General features: G+C 38.6%; 1 protein-coding gene and 1 pseudogene across 11 annotated transcripts in view; one reads left to right on the top strand and one right to left on the bottom strand.

Moving 5' to 3' along the window:
• SLC4A10 (solute carrier family 4 member 10) overlaps positions 1-19,700 on the top strand; it is a 343,332-nt gene that overhangs the window by 258,016 nt on the left and 65,616 nt on the right. The gene's annotated exons all lie outside the window — the stretch shown is intronic.
• LOC113903373 lies at positions 3,269-3,809 on the bottom strand (annotated as a pseudogene).

Genomic DNA, 19,700 nt, shown 5'->3' with positions numbered 1-19,700 from the left:
GTCTCTTCATACTCTTTGCCCATTTTTTAGTTGGGTTGTTTATTTGATGTTGAGTTGTATGAGTTTGTATATTTTGGATATTAACCCCTTATTGGATATATCATTTGTAAATGCCTATTTCCATTCAGTAAGTGGGCTTTTCATTTGGTTGATAGTTCCTTTGCTGTGCACAATTGTTGTTTTTTGGTTTTTTTTTAGTTTGATATGGTCCCATTTGTTTATTTGATAAGACCATTATCTAAGAGGCTGCCACCTATGTTTTCTTCTAGAATGTTTATTCTTTAAAGTTTTACATGTCTTTAATCCACTTTGAGTTTATTTTTTACATAGTGTTAGAAAATAGTCCAGTTTGATTCTTTTGTATGTAGCTGTTTAGTCTTCTCAACACCAATACTGAAGAGGCTACCTGTTCTATTGTATATTCTTGCCTTTTTCATCATAGATTAATGCCCATATGAGTTCATTTTTGGGCTCTCCACTTTATTCTATTGAACTATGTTTCTGTTTTTGATACCATTTTGATTACTGTACCATTGTAGTATAGTTTGAAATCAGAAGGTGTGAACCTCCAATTTTGTTCTTTCTTAAAACTGTCTTAGCTGTTCAGGGTCTTTTTGTTTTCATACAAATTTTAGAATTATTTTTTCTAGTTCTGTGAAAAATGGCATTGGTATTTTGATAGAGATTGCATTAAATCTGTAGATTACCTTAGGTAGTTTAATCATTTTAACAATATTAATTCATCCAGTCCCTGAACATGGTATGTATTTTCATCTTTTTTTGTATTGAGTTTGGTTTCTTTATTCAGTGTCTTAATAGTTTTTTTCTGAATGCAGGTCTTTTACCTCCTTAGTTAGATTTATTCCCAGGTATTTTCTTTTTTCTGATGTAATTGTAAATGGGATTATTTTTTTAAATTTCTCTTTCTGATGGTTCTCATTGTTAGTATACAGAAATGTAAGAGATTTCTGTACATTAATTTTATATCCTGCAATTTGATTAATTCATTGATTAGTTCTAGTTTGTGTGTGTGTGTATGTGTGTGTGTGTGGTGTCTGTAGAGTTTTCTATGTATAATATCATGTCATCTGCAAACAGTGACAGTTTAATTACTACCTTTCCAGTTTGGATTCCTTTTATTTCATTTTCTGTCTGGTTGCTGTGGCTAAGACTTCTGATACTACCTTGAATGTAGGTGGCAAGAGTGGGCATTCTTGTCTTATTCCTGATCTTGGAAGAAATGCTTTCAGTTTTTTTGCCATTAAGTATGACATTAGCTGTGGGCTTGTCACATGGTCTTTATTTTGCTGGGATGTGTTGCCTATGGGTTCCATTTTTAAAAGATTACAGACCAAAAATCCTATGCCCTACTAGAGCCTTTCCATGGTACTAGACTGCTGGTGAGATTTAGTTTCTTATTTTTAAATGGGGACAAAAGTACCTGTCCTAGCAGTCATAAGAATGATTTACAAATTTAATTCAATTATACCAAAGTACTTTATAACTCATGACATAAACTTATAAAATGATAGCTACTTTGTATTAAGCATCTGCTAAATTCTTAGGAATAGTACTGAAAGTTTTACTTGTGTTATGGTACTTCTTTTAAGGCTCAACATGATCCTGCACAATTGTTAAAATACACTTGATATATAATAGTTAATAAAAGCTCAAAGATGTTGTGTGATTTTCAGAGGTCAAATAGACCTAAAGGACAGAGTCAAGATTTAGTTCAATATTACTTTTCTTTGTACTCAGAACTAAGGGAACAGGATTATTTAATATTTTATGGTAGGTAGCATTAAGAAGGCAACAAAAGTCACTGAATAATCTGCTCCTTCAGCAAAGCTAGCAAAGAAAACACCCAGATAAAGTTGTGCTTATATTTTAGAGCAGATCACCTGAAAACCCCTGGGCTTCACACGTTTTTAAAATAGTTTTTTTGTATTTGACTACACAGTAAGAAGGGAAAAGAGTAGATGTTTTAGATGCAAAAGGAATATGGCATGCCATCCCTGCCAGATTCAAGCTTATAGTTTTCATTAGTTTTATTTTGCTCATTTTATCAAATCACAAGTGATGAAACAGGAGAAACATAAGGACTTCATTGCTTTTGGCTAACAGATGGGAAAAAACAGAAAATTCTTTCCATAAATGCAGAAAAATAATTTTCTTCATAATAGCTAACATGCCTTCTTTAGGCATTAAGATACGTTTCTGTTTATAATCTTAAGACAGCTATATTTTTACTCTTTATAAAAATGAAGCCTCCCAGGAAAAACAGGGTGTTTAAGTGTCCTAATCTTTATTTTTTTAATTAATTTTTATTGGTGTATGGTTGATTTACAATGTTGTGTTAATTTCTGCTGTATAGCAAAGTGAATCAATTATACAAATGCATATATCCGTTCTTTTCTAGATTCTTTTCCAGTGTAGATCATTACAGAGTATTGAGTAGAGTTCCCAGGGCTACACCATAGTCCTTACTAAGTTATCTGTTTTATGTATAGCAGTGGGTATGTCAATCCTAATCTCCTAATTTATCCCTCTTCTCTTCCCCTTTGGTAACCATAAGTTTCTTTTCTACATCTGTGACTCTATTTCTGTTTTGTAAATAAGTTCATTAACATTTTTTTAAGATTCCACATATAAGTGATATCATGATATTTGTCTTTCTCTGTGTGATTTACTTTACTCAGTATAACAATCTCTAGGTCTATCCATGTTGCTGCAGATGGCATCATTTCATCCTTTTTAAGGATTGAGTAATATTCCATTGAATGTATGTATCACATCTTGATCCGTTCCTCTGTTTATGGAATGCTTCCATGTCCGGGCTATATTTTCTCCAGATACATGCCCAGGAGTGGAATTACTGGATCATATTTAGTACTCTAATCTTTAAATTTGGTTAGAAATGGTTGGATTGCTTCACTGATTCAATGGACATGAATTTGAGCAAACTCCAGGAGATAGTGGAGGACAGAGGAGCATGGTATGCTACAGTCCATGGAGTTGCAAAGAGGAGGACATGACTTAGTGACTGAACAACAACAATCTTTAAATTCCATCATTGAAAATGTAGGTGTGCAGCCCAGTTTCTAATCTCTTAGAACATTTTGCACAGTAGGTTTTAATCATTGGAGTGAATAATTGCCTAGGAAAGCAGTACAGCTTCATGCAATATGGCTTGGTAGTCAACATTCTCATTTTCCAATAAAAGGGAAATTTCATGAACAGAAACAGAAATTTCATTGTACTTGAAATCTCACCTGTGAAGAGAATTTTTCTGAGCAGCTTCTTGAGAAAGTATATCTTAATAGGTTTATCATGAATATGGGGTCTTCATTCCTTATAATATCACTGACAGACACAATCATGTTAGCCACCGTTTTTGTATAGTTATGGAGAGTATCATGATCTGTTTTACCATTAACCTGTCTGCCAAAAGACAGGAACTGTGTTCTCAACCAACAGACTTTGGTATCATATCTTCAGTAAACTTCTACCCTCAAAATCCAGATTCAACTGTCTTATCCAAGACCATGTCTATCTGATTAGCCCATGGTACCGTAAAAACTGTAGTTCCTTGTTTGATGGCAAGTCCAACCTTTATCTCATTGCCCCAAATGTCTTTAATGAAAGCCCCTGGGTTCTTGTATATATGGATTGACTCCTATTATAGCCATTGGCTTTACCTACTCTTCCAGCCTAGAAACCATCCTGTGCATGTCAAAGAAAGGATCCTGTCCTCGCCGCTTTTGGAGACGCTACCATAGGGTGGCCAAAAGTACTGTGAACAAAATACCCATCTGTTGTATCCAGGTGCAGATAATCAGCCTCAGAGGCCAGCATTTAGAGATTTTCAGCCCCTGAATTGACCAGGTTGCTACTGAAGATGGATGGGTCAGTCTCATAGCTAGGTATCATGATCCTGGTTCCCAGGAGCCAACTTACATGAGTCTTCCAGTAAGATGAAGGCTTTATCCTGATTTCTTCTTCTTTTAAAATGTACTAATTAATACATTAATCTTTGAACAACGACCAGTAAATACTTTCATTTTTGAACAAGGACTAAATTTTCATTTGAAATAATGATTAATTTTCCCCAGTGTAAAGTAAAGGGCATGAGTTATAGCTTTAAAGAATTTATTTTACTAACAGTTAGGTCCTAAATATATTTGCCTATTATTCAAATGAGTCAGAACTAATAGTTTGCTTGGCTTTTGTTGCTTTAGTGGGGTAAGTTAACAGAAGAGTTGACTAATTTAGTGATTTTTGTAAAATATGCACATAAATAACCTGAAATATCCATGGATGAGCTGTTTGTTAGTATCTTGCTGTTGTTGTTCAATCGCTAAGTCATGTCCAATGCTTTGCGACCCCATGAACTACAACACGCCAAGCTTCCCTGTCCTCTGATTTAGTGATATAAATGGGATCAAATGGCTAGCTAATGTTTTTGTTCCCAACTTTCTTTCAAATAAAATTCTGTGTTTTATATATATATATATATATATATATATATATGCATGTATATTTATGTTAGATGTATGTTTAATGCATACAGTTACTATAATGCTAGTTCTTTCTTACTGTATTCTCCTGTAAGACATTTGGCATATTTTCTTTATTTTGCACTTTAGTTTTTTTTGTCATCAATATATTTATCTAAAGTTTTCTGAATATAAAAGTATTTTCCCAGATTTTTCCCATAAAGTTCCTACAGTATTAGGCCTTTTTTTTTTTTTTTTTTTTGAGGCAAAATAACAAAGATTCATTTGGAGGAATTTCCAATCATAGAAGTACACTACCCCTTACTAGTGAACTGCCTTAAAGACAGATGTTGGCAAGTTCATATATGTATGAGCAGGACAGCAGCAAGACATTTGTATACCTGCAAGTCTTGCTTTTTCACCTAATCTAATCCTAGCACAACTATAAAATTGGAGCAAGAGATTTAAGACAAGACATTTGTAGACACCATGGATAATTTCTGGAAGCTACCATAAGTGTAATCTCTAAGCCTCCATTTAGAGGAGGATTCACGATCAGTGTGAATTTTTTTTCTTTTACTATTTTTTTTTTTTTTTTAGGGCTTCCCTGATGGCTCAGCAGGTAAATAATCTGCCTGCAATGCAAGAGATATAAGAGACGCGGGTTTGATCCCTGGGTTGGGAAGATCCCCTGGAGAAGGAAATGGCAACCCACTCCAGTATTCTCGCCTGAAAAATCCCATGGACAGAGGAGCCTGGTGGGCTACATTCCAATGGGACAAAGAGTCAAACACAACTAAATACACATTTTTTTTAAAAAAAACATGTAGTCATATTACTTCACACTATGGACATGCTACTTGGAGGTCTATTGTTAATTTTTTTGTTCCCAGGCCAGTGTCTGGGTATCTTCGTTAAGAGTGGAAAGGTTTTTCATATTAGAATTTGTCCTTGGCTCTCAACCTGGGACCCAGAAATCATGTCTTGGGTAGCATGGGTTAGGCATCTGTAGTAGCTCACCTGATCTGACTCCTAATCTTCACTTGGTGAATGCCAGATGAAGGACCTTTCCTACCACAGTTCCCTGCTATGTCCACTGACTCTTCTTTCAAGACCTCTCAGTGACCTGAGTACTTCCCTTTAATGTCATTTCTTGAGAGCTTGAGCTACAATTAATCTATGTATGCCTAGATCTGATCTTTTCAACAAATGATTTTAAGTACTGTAAATGAGGGCTGCATAACCAACATACATTACAAAAACCACAGTAACAATGGGATAAACAAATCTTTCACAAAATCCTTCAAAGGCTTCCTACAGTTCTCATTTTAGCATTCAGAGTACTTACTAGGACCTTCAATGCTCAATTCATACAGTCTGGGCCTTGCTTATGCCACAGTCCCACCCCTCATCTTTTCCTGACTACCCTTCTGTTTCAGCTATGCTAACCTCCCTGTGCATGTCTGCTCCTGACTCAGCCTTTCTACCTGCTTTTTGCTGTCTCTAGTCCACCACCCCCGATCCCCCACCCCCACCACTGTGTCCACACCATTTCTTACTAAATTTTGTTAATCTTTTAGACCTCAACTTAAACCTTGTTTTCTTAAAGTTTTCTTTGAGTATCCAGACTCAAAGTGTGGCTCTCCTTTTATTTACTTTTTTAGCAACCTAGACCTCTTCATAGTACATTTTGCAAATGTCTTTATATAATTATAATTGACTGTGTTGTATTTCTCTTCTGCATTAAAAAAAAAAAAAAACACTAGGATCATGTCTCTTATTTAATACTACACTTAGCATGGTGTCTTAGCATGGGCTTCCCTGTGGCTCAGCTGGTAAAGAATCCACCTGCAATGTGGGAGACCTGGGTTCAATCCCTGAATTGGGAAGATCCCCTGGAGAAGGGACCAGCTACCCACTCCAGTATTCTGGCCTGGAGAATTCCTTGGACTATGTAGCCCATAGGGCCGCAAAGAGTCGGACACAACTGAGCAACTTTCACTTAGCATGGTGTCTTGCATGATACTCACTACCTTTTTATTGAATTAATTAAGCATTGTGAAAAATTCCTCATGACTGCACTTTCTATGAATCCTTTTTTTCTGTTATCACACATATAGAACAAAACATACTGTAACCTCAGTTCCCCTGAAAGCATAGCCTAAGTCAGAGGCTTCCTTGAAGGTTAATTGATCTTAAGGAGCAGGGGTGAAGAACATTAAAAGTGTGATTGCTATGCACTGAATTATGTCCCTTCAGAATTCATATTTTGAAGCCCTAACTCCCAGTGACTGTGTTTGGAGACAGTGTCTCAGAAAATAATCAAGATTAAATAAGGTAATAAGAGTGGGGCCCAAATCTGATCAGTTGTATGCTTGTAAGGAGGGGGGAAGTGCTCTTATCTTTCTCTGCCATGTAAGGACACAGGGAGAAAATGGTCTTCTGCAAGCCAGAAGAGTGTCTTCAGAACTCAACCATGCTGGCACCCTGGTCTTGGACTTGCAGCCTCTAGGTCTGTGAGAAAATATATTTATATTGTTTAAACCACTCAGTCTATGGCATTTTGTTATGGCAGCCTGAGTAGGCTAATACAGTAATATTGGGAAAGAGATAAAGCTGGTAAGAAATTGTGTTACTGCATTGGTTAAAAGTATAGGTGAGTGATGCTTGATTTGAAGGCTTATGAAATTCAGCTCACAATTGTTTTCCCTGGGGATGAAAAGGGGAAGCATATATCTATCAGCCTTTGTAGCCCATTGGTTAAGGATGGCAGAAGTGTAAGAGTAGGAAGTAAGATATGTGATGCAACCTGAAGAAAGGAATCAAAGCATTGCACTTGAAAGTGAGCTGTTGAAATCCATAAAGAATTGGTCACTGCAGCACAGGCTGGAAGAAGAGGTGTGGCTGATAGGATTTGAAGTGGTATACAAATTATCTCATACACAGACCACCACAAAACTGTCCTGTATTCAATATCCGCAAGTAATTTATGTTTTTAGTATTTCTACAATGCTTATTCTACATAGAAAAATAAGTGAGGCAGTTTTTATAAACTAAAATTCATAAAAAGTTTGATTGCAAGTAAATGCTAACTCTGACATTATTGTAGAGATTCTTACATAAAATCTCAAAACATAATTTTTCAAGGTGTCAAAAGAAATGTTAATGAAAATTTAAGCATTGTTTATCTCAGAATCTTAACAAATGGATACGTTACTCACCAGAAAGCAAATTTAACATGTTTCTTTATCATATAATCAGTAAGCTTTGAATTACAGTGAAAATGGCATTGAGAAATAACCTGTTTTAAAAGCCAACAGGGACAGATACTGCTAAAGATAATAACTTTAAAATTAGTTGATGTTCAAAATAATTATAAGTTGAAAACAATCCAAATAACTTGAGAATATAATTCTGATCAATCTGAGTATAATGTAAGAGAAATACTAGAATGGTTTCCCCATGTTTGCAAAACTTTTGAATATTTTAAAGAGAGAAAGCCTTTGACTGTGTGGATCACAACAAACTGTGGAAAATTCTGAAAGAGATGGGAATACTAGACCACCTGACCTGCCTCTTCAGAAACCTGTATGCAGGTCAGGAAGCAACAGTTAGAACTGGACATGGAACAACAGACTGGTTCCAAATAGGAAAAGGAGTACGTCAAGGCTGTATATTGTCACCCTGCTTATTTAACTTATATGCAGAGTACGTCATGAGAAACGCTGGACTGGAAGAAGCACAAGCTGGAATCAAGATTTCTGGGAGAAATATCAATAATCTCAGATATGCAGATGACACCACCCTTATGGCAGAAAGTGAAGAGGAACTAGAAAGCCTCTTGATGAAAGTGAAAGTGGAGAGGGAAAAAGTTGGCTTAAAGCTCAACATTCAGAAAACTAAGATCATGGCATCTGGTCCCATCACTTCATGGAAATAGATGGGGAAACAATGGAAACAGTGTCAGACTTTATTTTGGGGGGCTCAAAAGTCACTGCAGATGGTGACTGCAGCCATGAAATTAAAAGACGCTTACTCCTTGGAAGGAAAGTTATGACCAAGCTAGATAGCATATTCAAAAGCAGAGACGTTACTTTGCCAACAAAGGTCCATCTAGTCAAGGCTATGGTTTTTCCAGTAGTCATGTATGGATGTGAGAGTTGGACTGTGAAGAAAGCTGAGCGCTGAAGAATTGATGCTTTTGAACTGTGGTGTTGGAGAAGACTCTTGAGAGTCCCTTGGACTTCAAGGAGATCCAATAAGTCCATCATAAAGGAGATCAGTCCGGGGTGTTCATTGGAAGGAGTGATGCTGAAGCTGAAACTCCAGTACTTTGGCCACCTCATGCGAAGAGCTGACTCATTGGAAAAGATTCTGATGCTGGGAGGGATTGGGGGCAGGAGGAGAAGGGGACGACAGAGGATGAAATGGCTGGATGGCATCACCGACTCGATGGATGTGAGTTTGAGTGAACTCCGGGAGTTGGTGATGGACAGGGAGGCCTGGCGTACTGCAGTTCTTGGGGTCGCAAAGAGTTGGACACAACTGAGCGAGTGAATTGAACTGAACTGAAAAAAGATAAAACTAAATACAAGAGGGACCTCAAGATAATTTGTACACATTGAAATAAGAAAGTAAATTTAGAGCTTCCACAAGGGGAAACATATTTTTTCAGATACATTTTATTGTTATCAAAATAATCCATATACACCCTGAAAAATACAAATAGTAAAGAAAGATTATAATCAAAGCACCAGCTCACTGAAAGACAACACTTTTAATCTAGATTTGTGTTTATTTTGGTGTTACCTAATTTCTCTAAATAATATGCTTATATTACTATTTCTTTGTTTACCAATATTAAATGTGACTCATTTACTTTTGCTGTTATGCATATGGATTTAATTCCTTTTCTATTCCCACACCCAGCCTTTCTTGTTGCACTGTCTCTCCTTCCAAAGTAATTCTATCATATCTTAAGTTCCATTATTCCCATAACCTTGGTTAACTATAAATAAACAAGTAACCACAAGTAACATACTTCTATTTCTGTCTCCACAGGTTGTAGATAATTCTCTTTACTTTCTACTTTGTATTGACTTAAATAGACTGTAAGTTATTTCTCTAGAAAAAAATGGGTTTATTCAGGATCAGCAAAGAATTTCAGTTTGGGATCTGAAACCATGGCAAGCCATGTACAGGACCCGTGAAAAAACGGAGAGAACTCTTTTATAGAGTGGAAAGGAAATTGGGAAAGCCATAGTAACCCAATAGTCCATGGCTTTCCATTGGCCGAGTTCTGAAGTCTCTCATTGGATGAATTCTTGCCTGGAAAAAAAACAAACCTTTTCTTCTCTCTGTTGGGCTCTGCTGTTGTGATAGGACAGCTTTCTGGTCTTCTGACCCTATTTTGTTGAGGTTTCTGTTTATTGGTTTTTTACATTTTCTCCTTTTGATCAGTATCTTCCTCTGAAAATACTGCTGGTCAAGAGTCAGGTTTTCTGCACTGTTTGATATAAGTCACAGCAAGATCCTCTATGACCTACCATCAAGAGTAATGGAAATAAAAGCAAAAATAAACAAGTGGGATCTAATTAAACTTAACTAACAGAAAATAATCAATAGAAAATTGAAGATTTACTGAGCATGGCCCCGCCCATCAGAACAAGACCCAGTCTCTCCCAAGTTAGTCTCTTCCATCAGGAAGCTTCCATAGACTTCTTATCCTTCTCCATCAGAGGGCAGATGGACTGAAAACCACAATCACAGAAAACTAACTGTTCTGATCACATGGACCACAGCTTTGTCTAACTCAATGAAATTATGAGCCATGCCATGTAGGGCTACCCAAGATGGATGGATCATGGTGGAGAGTTCTAACAAAATGTGGTTCAATGGAGAAGGGAATGGCAAACCACTTCAGTATTCTTGCCTTGAGAACCCCACGAACAGTACGAAAAGGCAAAAAGATAAGACACTGAAAGATGAGCTCCCCAGGTGCCCAATATGCTACTGGAGAACAGTGGAGAAATAACTCCAGAAAGAATGAAGAGACAGAGCCAAAGCAAAAACAACCCCAGTTTTGCATGTGACTGGTGATAGAAGCAAAGACCAATGCTGTAAAGAACAATATTGCATAGGAACCTGGGATGTTAGGTCCATGAATCAAGACAAATTGGAAGTGGTCAAACAGAAGATGGCAAGAGTGAACATCAACATTTTAGGAATCAGCAAACTAAAATGGACTGGAATGGGTGAATTTAACTCAGATGACCATTATATCTACTACTGTGGGCAAGAATCCCTTAGAAGAAATGGAGTAACCATCATAGTCAACAAAAGAGTCTAAAATGCAGTACTTGGATGCAATCTCAAAAATGACAGGATGATCTCTATTCATTTCAAAGGCAAACCATTCAATATCACAGTAATCCAAGCCTATGCCCCAACCAGTAACACTAAAGAAGCTGAAGTTGAACGGTTCTATGAAGACCTACAAGACCTTTTAGAACTAACACCCAAAAAAGATGTCCTTTTCATTATAGGGGACTGGAATGCCAAAGTAGGAAGTCAAGAAACACCTGGAGTAACAGGCAAATTTGGCCTTGGAATATGGAATGAAGAAGGGGAAAAGCTAATAGAGTTTGCTAAGAGAATGCACTGGTCATACCAAACACCATCTTCCAACAGCACAAGAAAAGACTCTACACATGAACATCACCAGATGGTCAATACCAAAGTCAGATTGATTATATTCTTTGCAGCCAAAGATGGAGAAGCTCTATACAGTCAGCAAAAACAAAACTGGGAGCTGCTGTGGCTCAGATCATGAACTCCTTATTGTGAAATGCAGACTTAAACTGAAGAAAGTAGGGAAAACCACTAGACCATTCAGGTATGACCTAAATCAAATCCCTTATGATTGTACAGGGGAAGTGACAAATAGATTCAAGGGATTAGATCTGATAGACAGAGTGCCTAAAGAACTATGGATGGAGGTTCGTGAGATTATACAGGAGAGAGGGATCAAGACCATCCCTAAGAAAAAGAAATGCAAAAACGCAAAATGGCTGTCTGAGGAGGCCTTACAAATAGCTGAGAAAAGAGAAGTGAAAAGCAAAGGAGAAAAGGAAAGATATACCCATTTGAATGCAGAGTTCCAAAGAATAGCAAGGAGAGATCAGAAAGCCTTCCTCAGTGATCAGTACAAAGAATAGAGGAAAGCAATAGAATGGGAAACATTAAAGGTCTCTTCAAGAAAATTAGAGATACCAAGGGAACATTTCATGCAGAGATGGGCTCGATAAAGGACAGAAAAGTTATGGACCTAACAGAAGCAGAAGATATTAAGAAAAGGTGGCAAGAATACACAGAAGAACTATACAAAATAGATCTTCACGGCGCAGATAATCATGATGGTATGATCACTGACCTAGAGTCAGACATTCTGGAATGTGAAGTCAGGTGGGCCTTAGGAAGCATCACTATGAACAAAGCCAGTGGAGGTGATGGAATTTCAATAGTTGAGCTATTTCAAGTCCTAAAAGATGATGCTGTGAAAGTGCTGCACTCAATATGGCAGCAAATTTGGAAAACTCAGCGGTGGCCACAGCACTGGAAAAGGCCAGTTTTCATTCCAATCCCCAAGAAAGGCAATGGCTAAGAATCCTCAAACTACCAAACAATTACACTCATCTCACACGCTAGCAAAGTAATGCTCAAAATTCCCCAAGCCAGGCTTCAACAGTACATGAACCATGAACTTCCAGATTTTCAAGCTGGATTTTAAAAAGGCAGAGGAACCAGAGGTTGACAGGTTGACACAACATCCATTGGATCATCGACAAAGTGAGAGAGTTCCAGAAAAACATCTATTTCTGCTTTATTGACTATGCCAAAGCCTTTGTGTGAATCACCACAAACTGTGGAAAATTCTGAAAGAGATGGGAATACCAGACTCCCTGACCTGCCTCTTGAGAAATCTGTATGCAGGTCAGGAAGCAACAATTAGAACTGGACATGGAACAACAGACTGGTTCCAAATAGGAAAAGGAGTACGTCAAGACTGTATATTGTCATTCTGCTTTTCTAACTTCTATGCAGAGTACATCATGAGAAATGCTGGGCTGGATAAAGCACATGCTGGAATCAAGATTGCTGGAAGAATTATCAATAACCTCAGATATGCAGAGCACACCACCTTTATGGCAGAAAGTGAAGATGAACTAAAGAGCCTCTTGATGAAAGTGAAAGAGGAGAGTGAAAAAGTTGGCTTAAAGTTCAACATTCAGAAAACTAAAATCATAGCATCTGGTCCCATCACTTCATGGCAAATAGATGGGGAAACAATGGAAACAGTGACATACTTTATTTTTTGGGGGGTTCAAAATTACTGCAGATGGTGATTGCAGCCATAAAATTAAAAGACGCATACTCCTTGAAAGAAAAGTTATGACCAACCTACAGTTCAGTTCAGTTCAGTCGCTCAGTCGTGTCCGACTTTTTGCGACCCCATGAATCGCAGCACGCCAGGCCTCCCTGTCCATCACCAACTCCCAGAGTGCACTCAGACTCACGTCCATCGAGTCAGTGATGCCATTCAGCCATTTCATCCTCTGTCGTCCCCTTCTCCTCCTGCCCCCAATCCCTCCCAGCATCAGTCTTTTCCAATGAGTCAACTCTTCACATGAGGTGGCCAAAGTACTGGAGTTTCAGCTTTAGCATCATTCCTTCCAAAGAAATCCCAGGGCTGATCTCCTTCAGAATGGACTGGTGGCATCTCCTTGCAGTCCACGGGACTCTCAAGAGTCTTCTCCAACACAACAGTTCAAAAGCATCAATTCTTCGGCGGCTCAGCCTTCTTCACAGTCCAACTCTCACATGCATACATGACCACAGGAAAATCCATAGCCTTGACGAGACAAATCTTTGTTGGCAAAGTAATGTCTCTGCTTTTGAATATGCTATCTAGCTTGGTCATAACTTTCCTTCCAAGGAGTAAGCGTCTTTTAGTTTCATGGCTGCAGTCACCATCTGCAGTGATTTTGGAGCCCCCAAAAATAAAGTCTGACACTGTTTCCACTGTTTCCGCATCTATTTCCCATGACCAACCTACACAGCATATTAAAAAGCAAAGACATTACTTTGCCAACAAAGGTCTGTCTAGTCAAAGCATCAGTTTTCCAGTAGTCGTGTATGGATGTGAGAGTTGGACCATAAGGAAAGCTGAGTGCTGAAGAATTGATGCTTTTGAACTGTGGTGTTGGATAAGACTCTTGAGAGTCCCTTGGACTGCAAGGATCTCCAACCAGTCCATCCTAAAGGAAATCAGTCCTGAATATTCCTTGGAAGGACTGATGCTGAAGCTGAAGCTCTGATACTTTGGCCAGCTGATGCGAAGAACTGACTCATTGGAAAAGACCCTGATGCTGGGAAAGATTGAAGGTGGGAGGAGAAGGGGAAGACAGAGGATGAGATGGTTGGATGGCATTACTGACCTAATGGACTTGAGTTTGAGTAAACTGCAGGAGTTGGTGATGGATATGGAGGCCTGGCATGCTGAAATCCATGGGTCGGAAAGCATTGGACACAACTGAGCGACTGGACTGAACTGAATTGAACTTAGATAAGCTTTTGTACAGCAAAGGAAACTATAAACAAAGTGAAAAGACAAGCCTCAGAATGGGATAAAATAATAATAAATGAAACAACTGACAAAGGATTAATCTCCAAAATATAAAAGCAGCTTATGTAGCTCAGGACTAATAAAACAACTCAATCAAAAAGTGAGCAAAAGAGCTAGACAGACATTTGTCCAGAAAGACATAGAGAAGGCAACAAACACATGGAAAGATGCTAAGCATTGCTCATTATTTGAGAAATGCAAATCAAAACTACAATGAGGTGTCACCTCACATCAGTCAGAATGGTCATCACCAACAAGTCTACAAACAATAAATGCTGGAGAGGGTGTGGAGAAAAGGGAACCTCTTGCACTGTTGATGGGAATGTAAAATGATACAGCCACCATGACGAACCGTACGGAGATTCCTTAAAAAATTAGAAATAAAACTGCCATATGACCCAGCAATCCTACTACTGGGCATATACCCTGAAAAAACCAGAATTAAAAAAGACACATGTACCCAGTATTCATTGCAGCACTATTTACAATAGCCAGGAAATGGAAGCAACCCATACCCATCAACAGATGAATAGACAAAGAAGTTGTGGTACATATATACAATGGCATATTACTCAGTCACACAAAGGAATGCATTTGAGTCAGTTTTAATGAGGTAGATGAACCTAGAGCCTATTATACAGAGTGAAGTAAATGAGAAAGTGAAAAACAAATATCATATATCAGCACATATATATGAAATCTAGAAAGATGGTACTGGTGAACCGATTTGCAGGGCAGCGGTGGAGACACAGACATAGAAAACGGACTTGTGGACACAGTAGGGGGAGGAGAGGGTGGGACAGATTGAGAGAATAGCATGGAAACGTGAATTACCGTATGTAGAGTAGATAGCCAGTGGAAATTTCCTGTATGATGCAGGGAGCTCAAACCGATACTCTGTGACAACTTAGAGGGTGGGAAGGTGGGAAGTGGAAGGGAGGTTCAAGAGGTGTGGGACATATTTTTACATATGGTTGCTTCATGTTGATATGTGGCAGAAGCCAACACAATATTTTAAAGCAATTATCCCCCAATTAAAATAAATAAATTTGTTAAAAAAAGAGGTGTTCTGGTTTCACCAGTTTTTTGTCCTTCAATACAAGGAAGGACCTTACCTGAGTATAGTGTCCCAGGTTAGAAAGAAAATGCGCAAATTTGAAACCTATTTATGTCACATTTGAGTAACAAGGAGATCTAGGAAGAACTCTTGGATACTTTTTATCTAAGTCCATGTTATCAAAATCATAGACATTGAAGACCATCTGAACATATGACATCATCAAAGGTGTGGTGACAGATATCCAATGGGCCTGGTTTGTATAACTTGGAAAAGATGTCTCATCAGATGTCATCTGCTTCAATTCTGGAAAAATCCAGTTAGGATTTGTTGCTTTTTAGGTGTGTCATGTGAACTCAAGAGTATTCCCTGGAGTTTGGTAGCACAAGGCTCAGTTAGCAAAACCTAATAGGAACCTTTCCAGAAAGGTTGAAGAGAGTCCTTCTGGATGTGTTTTTTCCAATGACAAAACTTCAGATTTCAAGGTCTGATGCTCAAGGTCTTTGTCTTCTGAGAGTGAGCTATGAAAAGATTGCTCCACTGAAATATTTTGCATTTTTAATAGAAGTAATCAGGCCTTTGAAATATTAGAATATCTCCTTTCATCGGTTTGGAGAAGGAAATGGCCACCCACTCCAGTATTCTTGCCTAGAGAATCCCGTGGACAGAGGAGCCTGGTGGGCTGCTGTCCATACAGATTTGGACACGACTGAAGCGACTCAGCATGCATTAATGTGTTGGAGAAGGAAATGGCAACCCACTCCAGTATTCTTGCCTGGAGAATCCCAGGGATGGAGGAGCCTGGTGGGCTGCTGTCTATGGGGTCGCACAGAGTTGGACACGACTGAAGCGACTTAGCAGCAGCAGCAGCAGCCTTTCATCGGTTATGGCTCAAAAGAGGTAAGGAGCCAAGTGAATTGGGCATCCAGAGACTGTCTCAAAGAGTGAGAATTTATGAATTCTAAAATAGGTGAATCTGAGATTTAAAAAGACCAATAGCAATGCTTTTGGCCAATATATTTGGAGGAATTTTACAAAATTTGCCAACTGAGTCTTAATAATGCTATTAATGGGCTTCTCAAGTGGCGCTAGTGGTAAAGAACCTGCCTGCCAATGCAGGAGATATAAGACAGGTGAGTTCAATTCCTGGATGGGGAAGATCCCCATGGACAGAGGAGCCTGGCAGGCTATAGTCCATAGCGTTGCAAAGAGGCGGATACGACTGAAGTGACTTAGCACACACACACAATGCCATTCATGGATTCAGCTAAACGAGAGAACTGAGGTGGTATGCACAGTAAAAATGTTGTAAGACAAGCCAAACAGTTCAGACTTGTTGAAGTACCTGACTAGTAAAATGAGATCACTATGAAGTTCAAGAGGAGTTCCCTAGATGAGGATACTCTTTTCCAAAAGAACTTTAACCTCAGAAGAGGCAGTGGCTTGTCTGCAAGAGAAAGCTTCAGTCCAGTGTGAAAACATACAGACCATGACTAAAACATACTTATATTCGTGAGACAGAGGAAATTGTATCACTCCATTTGCCAGACCTCAAATGGTCAATTAGGTGGTTTAAAATGGCCAGGAACAGTACAAACAGGCTTCCCTGGGTTGTGTTTCAGACAAGCCAACAAGTAAAGTAGGCACTTTTTGTGGCATTGTTAAAGTTTCCCTACCAATATTAATTCATGAAGGCTATCATTTTGTCAGTAGACCAGAGATTTAATGCATTTACAGCGGTGAGGAGTGGGAATTTGAGAGTCTCCAGTAGGGCTAGATTGTTATTTAGTGCAAACCAGAGCTTTCTCTTTTTATCAAACCAACAATTCTTGAATTTCTAATCTTGCCTTTCCTTTTCAAGGTCAATTGTTGGGCTTCTCTAGCCAGTTTTTCTAAGTTGTCATTTGGAGAAATATCCCTTTGGACCATGGAAAGGTTTCTCTGCTGTTAGTTCCGTTAAGGGCAGCATTCCTTGTGAAAATGTAAGCAAGGCAATTTCCCTTAGCTTTCAGAGAGTCAAGTTTAGAATGACCCAGCATATTGATAATAGATAGCTAAGGTGGCAGATGGCTCCCCTGGTGACTCAGACGATAAAGAGTCTGCCTGCAATGCAGGAGACCCGGGTTCAGTCTCTGGGTCAGGAAGATCCCCTAGAGAAGGGAATGGCTACCAACTTCAATATTCTTGCCTGGAGAATTCTATGGACAGAGGAGCCTGACAGCTGTAGTTCATAAAGTCACAAAGAGTCAGATATGACTGAGTGACTAATACTTTATCTACTTTTCACAAAGTGGCAAATAAAAGTAATGCATCCATTAATTCTTAATCATAGGGGCCACGTTAAACTTTATTTCCAATGGAAGTAAAGAAGCCATATTGTTTCATAATATTAAAAAATCATGAAAGCATACTATTGCTATTGCTTTCAAAAGTTACTCTGAAAGCATATCTATTGTCGGTCTAAATATTGACAGTTTTGCCCTTGGTTAAAGTACAACCCTGTGTAAGAGTGTGTAATTCAGCCTTTGGGACCAAAGTACTCAGAGGAAAAGACGCTCCCTCAAAAATATTAAAGGCAGTTAGTTGCAATAGCATAGCCATCTTAATATATGCCATTTTTACCTTTAAAATAAGAGCCATCAGTGAGAAGTCAGCATTGCCAAAATGAATTTCCTGTAGATTATCATGAGTAGTAGGAAGGTGATTCATCAGCATTAAGCAGTTGTGAGAGACTTCATCAATGACAGAGGAGAAAAGAGTATCAGGGTTAAGGTTATTACAACATAAAAGAGGAGGAGTTAACAAACAGACTTCATAGGAGACGGGGAAGCCAATTGAGAAATGTTGAGTGGATTGAGAATTCAGGAGGGCTTACATTGCTTGAGGTACAAAAATTGTCAAAGGGATCCCACAACATTTTTTTCATGGCCTTAACCAAAAGGGCAGTGTTAGTAATGGCTCTAAGACAGCAGGGTTTGTCCTCTTGCCACAGGATCTAATTACTTGCTAAAGCACCCAGCACATTGATGGTGGTCCCCATGTTTAGTTGAGTACCCTAAAGGCATTCCCTTCCTTTTCACATAACACAAAGGAAATCTGAGAATAGGGATGCCCGAGGGCAAGTGGGTTTATCAAACTCTCCTTTAAGTATTAGAATATTGTATCATCTTATTCTTCCATAAAATTGAGTCAGGATGGTTATTTATCAAAAAATACAGACTTTTGGCCATAGGAGAGAAATAGAAATCCAATTTCACCAATAACCAGCTAGAAAAACCTTGCAGTTGGTGCTTAGTTTTGGGTTTGGGGAAACTTAGACACCATGAAGCCTATCCAAATTTAGGTGTAACTCTTGTTCTGATATTAGATGCCCCAAATATCAAACTTGGGTTTGGGAAAACTGCAGTTTTTCCTTGGAAATCTAATGTCCCTTTAAGCTAAAAGCTTTAGCAAATGGATGCTGAGGAGGCTTGAGACAGAGAGCAAAGAAGCAAGTTATCCATATATTACAACAAAGTAGAACCCCTGGGAACTTTATGTCAACCAGATCAGCCTTCAGAATTTGTGAGAAATAAAAAGGACTGTCAGTAATACTCTGAGGCATTACTGTCCAGGTGAATTGTTTTTCTTTCCAAGTAAAGGCAAAAAGATATTGGCTAGCTTCATCAACTGGAATACTAAAGAATGCACCACATCACTCAACTAGAGTAAAGAATTTATTTCCAAGGGGAATGGATGTTAGAAGCATATGAGGGTTAGAGGCAACAGGGTGTCAAGGGATAATAATATTGTTTATTGCTTGGACGTCCTAGACAAACTTCCATGCTTTTTACCAAAGGGAATTACTGTTAAAATTTTCTGTAAAACTTGTCTTTTCCCTTGCCCCAGCTTTTTTTTTTTTTTTTTGGTAAATGAATAAAGCTTGGTTCTTACTTAAGGAATAAACTCTCTCAACACCCACTGTGCCCCATCCCACTAAAATTAGGAGTATCATAGGAACTAACTGACAAGACAAGGGATAATGCAGTCTTGAGCCTTGTAAGCTTTTATTGTTGTTGTTCAGTCACCCAGTCATGTCCGACTCTGCAGCCCCATAGACTGCAATATACCAGGCTTCCCTGTCCTTCGTCATCTCCCTGAGTTTGCTCAAGCTCATGTCCATTGAGTTGATGCCATCCAAACATCTCATCCTCTGTCGTCCCCTTCTTCTCCTGCCTTTCCCAACATCAGGGTTTTTTCCATTGAGTCAGTTCTTCTCATTAGGTAGACAAAACATTGGAGCTTCAGCTTCAGCATCAGTCCTTCCAATGAATATTCAGGACTGATTTCCTTTAGGATTGACTTGTTTGATCTCCTTGCTGTCCAAGGGACTTTCAAGAGTCTTCTCCAGCACCAAAATTCAAAAGCATCACTTCTTTGGCACTCACATTTCTTTATGGGCTTTATAACTTGAAGGATTTCT

This window comes from Bos indicus x Bos taurus, chromosome 2, assembly GCF_003369695.1.
Source record: "Bos indicus x Bos taurus breed Angus x Brahman F1 hybrid chromosome 2, Bos_hybrid_MaternalHap_v2.0, whole genome shotgun sequence".
NCBI classification, from domain to species: domain Eukaryota; kingdom Metazoa; phylum Chordata; class Mammalia; order Artiodactyla; family Bovidae; genus Bos; species Bos indicus x Bos taurus.
This window is presented reverse-complemented; position numbering and strand designations above follow the sequence as displayed.